This window comes from Zonotrichia leucophrys, chromosome 2 (assembly GCF_028769735.1).
Source record: "Zonotrichia leucophrys gambelii isolate GWCS_2022_RI chromosome 2, RI_Zleu_2.0, whole genome shotgun sequence".
NCBI lineage: Eukaryota > Metazoa > Chordata > Aves > Passeriformes > Passerellidae > Zonotrichia > Zonotrichia leucophrys.
In genome coordinates, this window is record NC_088171.1 from 48,889,077 (window position 1) to 48,896,813 (window position 7,737).

A 7,737-nucleotide genomic window follows, 5' to 3' on the forward strand; every position below is an offset into this window, starting at 1 on the left:
GGCCACCGCCTTCGCGAGCCTTTCCCGGGAGAGGCGGAGCGCCTGCAAGCCTGAGCTGCCCCTCACCAGGCTCCCGGGCGTGACGCTGTGCGCTGTGGAATGTCCCTTTGGCGCTGCTCCCTCCCAGCCCCTCCTGCACCTGCTCCTGGCACAGCCGAGAGCTCCTGGGCTCAGCGTAAGCTCAGCCCAGCAACACCTAAAACATCAGCGCGCTGTCAGCATTGCTCTCACGCTGAATCCAAACCGCAGCGCTGCGCCAGTCACTAAGAAAATTAACTCTATCCCAGCCAAAACCAGCTTATGTGCTTTATATCCCACTCAAGGCAGAAAGGGCTTTGCAAGGAACTAATCTGAAGAAATTGGTGCTGTGCCAGGTCCTGAATGGTACCTCCAAAAGGAGCATTTCATTTTGGAGTGGGTCACATAAAAAGGTGCGACTGATGCATCTGATATATATCAGTGAAGTCTGTGACAGTGCTCACAGGGGTCTGAGGATGAGGGAAAAGATGAGGATCTGACTCGGTGTTTCAGAAGGCTTGATTTATTATTTTATGACATATATTAAAACCATACTAAAAGAACAAAAGAAACTATTTCATCAGAAGGCTAGCTAAGAATAGAAAAAGAAGGAATGAATAACAAAGGCTTGTAGCTGGGACAGAGAGTCTGAGCCAGCTGACTGTGATTGACCATTAATTAGAAACAACTGCATGAGACCAATCCCAGCTCCACCTGTTGCATTCCACAGCAGCAGATAATAATTGTTTACATTTTGTTCCTGAGGCCTGAGCAACATGTCAGAATTTTCAACCTTTCTATACCTGACACTGCTTTACACCTTATTTTCTTCCTTCAGTATGTTTTTGGACATCACAGGAGGCTGAGAACTTTGCACATATACAATTTATCTATTAAAAAGTTGGGGTTTTGTTAGTACTACATCATTAACCACATAAATCTAAAATCTGAGAGGCATTGACTGAGGTGATAATAGTTGTACTGTAATACCATAACTGCAAATCTGTTTATTGAAGGTTATAATGATACTTTGTTGGTCTGCTGTCTCAGGCTTTGCAGAATGAGCATTATAAATACTCCCTGGCTAAAGCCCAGTTTGGTGAAAATGTTGTCTTGCTTACAATAATCTAGGCATATTATCTCTTCTAGTAGAATAAAATGTAACAAAGGGTCACACTTAAAATCTCTAGTCAAGGTTGTTACTGGGTTTTTTTCTTTTCCTACTTTTTACTTCTCATTTTTCACTTAAACATTTTAGTTTCAATAGATCCTGTCACATGAATGGCAAAAATAATGTCTCCCTTTTAAGGCTTCATGAAACTACCAGATGTTTTTTGGTCTTATAAGCATATAAACATATTTCTAAACTTAACATTAGTAGATATATTTCCATGCATGAAGACATTTGTTTAGGTGGAAACCATGGACAGTTAAACACAGAAATACATTAAAACAGATGAAAGAAAATAAAGCATATAGAGTCGTTTATACACAAAAATGTAGCTAAAAATGGGGCAATTAGTGATGTATGTAAGGATTGCAAATAGAGGTTTTTCAGGAAAGACAGTTTTAGCTACACATAGAGGGTTTAATGACAGTTTTTAGCAAAAATAAACTGTAAAAACGATCACTGAATGTTTGAAATTCCTTATTTTTTATTTTCATTAAACTCACAATCTGTAACTGAGTGAAAGCACTTTTACTCAGAGAGAGGAATTTGTCATGAAACAAAAAAAAAGCACAATATGAAAAAGTCATTTTTTTTCTAATGTCAAACAGGTCATCTGTAGAGGGAACAGAGAGAACTTGATGAGGGGAAATTAATCAAAAATAATAATATTCATTACAAAGATAAGGTAGTAGATGTAGAAAAGCGAGAGTTTGCAGAGAGATAAATGTGAGTGTGAATGGCCAAAAAAGTAAGAAATTGGCTCATAAATGGCCCAGAAGCATTCTGTGTCCTCAAAGCACTTTCCAAAAGCCAACAGAAATTCAAAATGGTCTTTTGTTTAAAAGTAAAGTACAAGCATTTCTTTCTTCTTCCCAAGTGAATAAGCTCTTATCTTTAAGATAGAATTTGTCTTGTGCTGATGACAGGCAAGAGCTCAGAGAAGAATATTTCTGTCACTGAGCTGAGTAGTGAACTGCTATGGGTTACAGTCTGATAAAGTTCCCATTAACATCAGAGACAGTAGGATTTTTGGACTGTTCCTTTTTCAGGGAAGGAGAAGTTTTCTTTATAGCATAGGATCATAAAATAATGATTCATGTGCCTGTTAGAAAATTGGAGAATTTTATCATTTGATAAAACTCGTGTAGGAGGGAGTTAGCTAATTTCATGGAACAAAAATAATGCCTTCAAAAGCAGCACGTCAGCCTGTTAATATGGTTACTATGGTTGTTATGAAATATGCTGAACAGAGCTGTTCAGCTGCTGCAGTGAATATTAAACAGCAATTACTGCTTGCACTAACTTTACATTATCTGGAAAAAAAAAAGCCGACTCTAAAAAGAATGTATTTTATTTCTATAACTGACAAATGTTTGGAGATTGGCTGCTGGTTTTACTTTGTCATTTTCTTGCTGCAGGGTGAGCTTAAATTTCCTGCACAAGGGGTTCATTTGCTTAAACTGAACTGTGTCATGGAAGAAGGAATTACCAACAGCTTTAACACTGGAGTGGGACAGCCAAGTTATGTGACAACCTTAATTGTATACTTGCCTTGTAATTTCTTAGTCAAGTGATTTCTTTTCTTCCTGTCCTATTGCTGAAATACTTAATCATATCCTATCCATATCTTCTATTTGGGAAGCAATCTGAACCCCTGCAGTGCAACCTACTTCATTCTTCTTGAAGGAGAGGCAGACATTAAGAGCTGATGAACTAGAGAAGCTGAGGTATTAGCTCAGCTAGCCAGGGATGTCTTTGGGTGTTGGTTTTGCAGTTTGAGGTTTGAGAACCACTCATGCACAGGAATATGAACCTCCATCACATCCTGACATGTATTTAAGCAGTTCCTCTGATTTCAAAGGGGACCTGGGGGTGTAATGACTTTGCACATCTTAGTGTCTATCTTTAGGCACTGCATGTAACTACTGGAATGTGTGTGTATATTCTGTTGCAGGAACCAACATACTCATTTCCACTGTTTACCACAGCACGAAAGGACAGGAAGAAACACTTGAGACACTTGCATCAGAAAGTGGCTCACCTTACATCCAGCTACTTGATGCAATGACTCATGCTAGAGATAACTGTTGCAGTGCCCACACTTCACCTTAGAGCAGCAGCTGCTGTGAGAACAATTAGCTGATGTCCTGTGCCAGCATGAACATCACAGAGACCTGTGACCAGCCTCAAGGGAGACACTCTGCCCTTAGACCTCCTCACTGCCTGGGTAAGGGATCACACTGAAACAACCACCCAAATCTCAGGACTAGCACAGTTTAAGGAGCTCTGTATCACAACTCATCTGCTGGAAAAGCCAAGTGACAGGAAAGCCTTCTTGCTCATTCCAAAACTCTCCTCCACATGTATTGCACACTGACACATCCTCTTCCCAAATAACAGCATTAATAAGCTCTCCGGCACATTTGACTCCATATGACATCCCTCTTCCCCTACTCCTGCCACAGGAGGAGGCTGAGGAGTCCTTAGAAAGTAATTTACATTATGTGGCTTTATAAGGTTTTACTTATGATCTATCAATAGCATTTTTGAATAAGAAATTACATTTCCTTCAGCCTCATCTTCAAAATGAACCCTGATGGTCTTTCTCCAGAAAGAAAGAATATAAACCTGAGAATAAGAACATTCAGAACAACACCAAAATATTAACCTGTGCTGGTTGCTAGTTACTTATTCTGCCAAAGAACCTATTATTGACACCCATTTTTACAGAGGCAACAGAGCTAAAGACTGAAAAATACTAACTTAAATATAAGCAGAGGAAAACCAAATGACAAAGGCTTTAGGATGTAAATTATGAGTACTGTTACTGTACTTCTCTTTCCATTTTTCTTGCTCCAGAAGATTACAGGCAGTCTTTCCTTAATGCCCTGTAATAGGAACAGAGTCCAAGGTAACAATTTAAGTGGAATGTTGTCTGAAACCTAGGCACAACCTGCTCCACTCCTTTAGAAGGTGGAGCAGGCACTCCATTACCTGGACATGAAACTCAATTGCTCACATTCAAACATCAGGACAGAGAGATATGCCTCTGTTAGGAAAATAGTTGCGTTGGTTTTGGCTGGGATAGAATTAATTTTTTTCCTAGTAGCTGTGGTTTAGATTCAGTATGAGAATAATGTTGACAACAGGCTGATGTTTTGGTTGTTGCCAAGCAGTGCTCACCCTGAGTCAAGGACTTCTCATTATATTAGGTGCACAAGAAGCTAAGAGGGGAAGCATGGCCAGGACAGATGACTTGAACTAGCCAAAGGGATATTCCATATTTAAACTCAGGGGAATTGGCTGGGAGCTGCCAATGGCTGCTTGATGATGGGCTGGGCATTGGTCAGCAGGCGGTGAGCAATTTAATTAAGCATCAGTTTTTTTCTCTAGTTTTTTATTTATCCTTTTCCTTTTTCCTATTATTGAACTGTCCTTGTCTCAGCCTATGGGTTTTACATTTTTCCAGTTCTCCTCTCCATCCCACTGGTTTGGAGGGTCTAGTGAAGAAGCAGCTGTGTGGTACATAGTTGCCAACTGGACCTAAACCATGACAGCAATATTGAAGAAACTTCAGAGCCCTTCCTTCCATGACCTAACCTTGTTGTTCCTTCCCTGTGTTCAGATCCACTGACAGTTAGGAAAATACCTCTACACAGTCTGGAAAAGATAGTCCATGCTCAGCTCATTTTTTTCAAGTCTGCACCACTAAATGTCCTCTCTTTGGACAGCATTACAAACACAAGATTATCTGTGCAAATTTCTTCAGAAGGACTTTCAAATCCAACTTCTACATAATTTAATCTGTCTGAAATCATGTCCTGAGTGGTTACTGAATGTAAATCCCCAAATCTCTCCATTCCCTGTCCAAAAGCAGAAGATTATCAGCTCCCAAAATTAAGTTGTTGTTTAGCTCACTAGTATGATCTGAAATTAGGGCACCTAGCAATAATACTCTGCATGATATACAATGATATATTTTGACTCGCAACGTTCTCAGTAGATTAGAAAACATAGCCTGAGCATACTGTGCTAAGCACTTTAATTACTGACTGGGTTTAGTACAGCTTAATGAAGCCTTCTCAGCAAACCCTACTTGAATTTCCTTGATTAAAGCAAGACGTGATGCCGTTGCAGTAGGAACTGAAACAATTCTTTACCCATCAGGATCCCCTCCATACACCCTGTAGAACAGCAAAAGCAGAACACTTTTTTTTCTCCCCAGTGAGATTCTGTAAGACAGTATTTTGACAAAGCTAGCGGAGGAGAGGAGATAGGCCACCCAGAAGGAGGCAGAGGAGGCATTAATCTGACAGGTCTTAAAATATTAGTTCTTTATCTGAAGACAGATATTTCTCATTTCTGCTAGATTTTACCCAGGATCCCTTTCCCCTTTCCCTTCCATAGTTTTGTCATGCCTTTCCCTTAAAGCTGATGGTTCCTTTTCCAGAGAGCACAGCCTCTAAATTGTGGCATATGAACTGTAACAACAATATTACAACATAGACTACAAAACTGGCTGAAACCAACCTAAGAGCATGTAAAAATGATCACAGAGCAATCACTCAGCTAAAAAACAACAAAGGGTAACAATACCACAGCCCCAGTACAGCTGCTGCTCCAGACTGTCACATGATGGATGGGGAGATTACATTGTAAGGGTGTATTTGCCCAGGGATTTTCTTTTTCCATGGTCCCTCTTATCAGGCACTTGGCTGGAGCTATCAGGTATCATAATTGATTGGTGCCAATAAACCTATCTAATGGAGATGAGAACCCAGTGAAAAAAATTTCTCTAACACCTAGGGTTTAAGGAAATTAGGTTTGGGAATCTTTTTGCTCCTCTAATCCTGTGTCTATTGTAGCATAACTTCAAAATGGAAGAGCTACAATCTAATTGCCTTTTCTTACAGTCAGATCTCTCTTTCCCTACTAACCAGCAAGCTGGCTGGTTCTGTGAGCATGTATGGCTATTAGATCTGATAGCTGCATTTTACTGAGATCTGAGCCTCAGCTAGTTATAGCTATCAAATATATCATATTTTTAATTGGATTATAACAAGTCATTCAGTCAGGAATATGAAGGAATACTGAAGGTTTTGCTTTCCTCATGATGTTAGTGGTTACACACAACCTGCACAGGCTTTAGATTTCTGAAATCTAGTCTCTATTTACTGGCTATATTTTTAAGACATAACACTTATCTTTTCATATAATTTCAACTACAGATGAGGCCTCAGTAACAGTGGCTGTTCATGTGTTATCACAAATTATACTCCTAATCTGTTCAGCTAAATTTCAACCACGTTTTATTCCAAGCTATGTTTACTTCAAAACACGCTGTGGCAGAGGATTGCTGCCTTTGGTTTGCAATGTGTTAAGCATATTGCATAAGTCTATTTGGTGACAGGTAATTCAAACATAGACTGCTGAGTGAGAACCACGTATTTCTCTTTCTACTTGCATGAAAAACAACAGTAATAAGTAAAAACAGTTACCTCCCTGAAAGCCTGAGGTGATCGTTAGTGCAAAAACTGCAAAAAGCACAACAAAAGAAACCAAACATAGATAATCAAAATAAATCAACATGAGTAAAAAGCATAAAATTGCATAAAGTATTTATTTAGATAGATTGTATTTACAAAGTATTTACAAAGATTATATTTACAAAGTTAGATTAAAAAAAAATGATTAGACAAAAGAAAAGGATCTTGCATCTTGCAAGGTGTTCCTCACACCTCCAGAAAATTCCTCTTCCCATTAATCAGAGGTAATACTGAAGAGGACATTTTATTGTGAGTTCAGGGTTTGTGGGACAAAGATTAATTCACTTCAGCTATCATTTACCATAATGTCTTTTTAAATAATAAATTCTTAGAGTACTTTGTTTCCAGCAGTGTTCTAATTCCAGGTTGAACAGCCCAGCATCACCTTCCTGCAGCTACTCTGCGCAGATATCCCCGAAGATGCTGGGCTGAAGAGGAGTGGGCAAGGCAGGGTAGAGCAAGTGCCTTTATCTTGAGATTTCCTGGAGCTATATTTTCACCTTCCTTCCTCTGCTTCCCTGCTACACCCATTTCTTGTTAAAAGAGGTGGATCTAGCCTGCAGCACTGAACTGCAGACAAACCTTATGACATATGTAAGCATTTGACAAGCCCTGGGCTTCAATAAGGTTGGAGACCGTGCTTCCCAAAGGAATGGATGGTTTCCTACAGCAGCTGGGTGATTGATTTTCTGGTGTATTTTCAGTGACAGCAATCATGCCTAGATCCCTTCTCCGTGGTGACCAGTGGCAAGACCCAAGGGAATGACCTGAAGCTATCAGACAGTTTTGGTTGGATATAAGAAAAAGGTTCTTTATCCAGAGTGTGGGATTTGGGCACTGGAACAGGCTCTCCAGGGAAGTGGTCACAGTACCAAGCCTGACAGGGCTCAAGAAACATTTGGACAATGCTCTTGACCACATTGTGCGACTCTTGGACAGGGGCGGTCCTGTGCAGGGAACTGGGGCTGGGAATTGGGACTCGATGGTCCTTGAGGGTCCCTT